Raw genomic sequence first — 1,039 nt, 5'->3', positions numbered from 1 at the left:
CCAAAGGATAAAGTGAGATGCCAAAACTGTTCAGAGGCAAAAAACTAAAAGCCTCGCTCATCTAATTAATACTGATCTTCATAGATGTTTTTGGAATTCATTGTATATTCTCTTCTTTTTATCCTATTTGATTTTCAGTTCCTTGGGGACAGGCAACAATTTAAGTTTGGTGTTGTGATGAGCGGATAATTTATACGCTTTTTGGCATTATTTTTAGTATGTTTTTAGTATGTTTTAGTTAGTTTTTATTATATTTTTATTAGTTTTTATTTAAAATTCATTTTTCTTGACTTTACTATGAGTTTGTGTGTTTTTCTGTGATTTCAGGTATTTTCTGGCTGCAAATGCTGTTGGATTCTGACCTCCCTGCACTCGAAGTGAATTTTCTAGAGCTGCAGAATCCCAATTGGTGCGCTCTTAATTGCGTTGGAAAGTAGACATTCTGGGCTTTCCAGCAATATATAATAGTCCATACTTTTCCCGATATTTGATGGCCCAAATCGGCGTTCCAAATCAGCTCAAGAATTCCCAGCGTTTAACGCCGGAACTGGCACAGAAATGGGAGTTAAACGCCCAAATTGGCACAAAAGCTGGCGTTTAACTCCAAGAGAAGTCTCTACACATAGAAGCTTCAATGCTCAGCCCAAGCACACATCAAGTGCACCCAGAAGTGGATTTTTACGTCATTTACTCATTTTTGTAAACCCTAAGCTACTAGTTCTCTATAAATAGGACCTTTTGCTATTGTATTTTCATCTTGGTAGCTATCTTTGGACGTCTAGTTTTTAGATCATGGGGGCTGGCCTCTCGGCCATGCCTAGACCTTGTTCTTATATATTTTCAAAGGTGTGGAGCTCTGCTGTACCTCGAGTATTAATGCAATTACTATTGTTCTTCTATTCAATTCAGCTTATTCTTGTTCTAAGATATCACTTGTTCCTCAACTTGATGAATGTGATGATCCGTGACACTCATCATCATTCTCACCTATGAACGTGTGCCTGACAACCACCTCCGTTCTACCTTAGATTGAGTGGAT

Source organism: Arachis duranensis, chromosome 1 (genome assembly GCF_000817695.3).
Source record: "Arachis duranensis cultivar V14167 chromosome 1, aradu.V14167.gnm2.J7QH, whole genome shotgun sequence".
Taxonomy (NCBI): Eukaryota; Viridiplantae; Streptophyta; class Magnoliopsida; order Fabales; family Fabaceae; genus Arachis; species Arachis duranensis.
Note: the sequence above shows the minus strand (reverse complement) of the source record.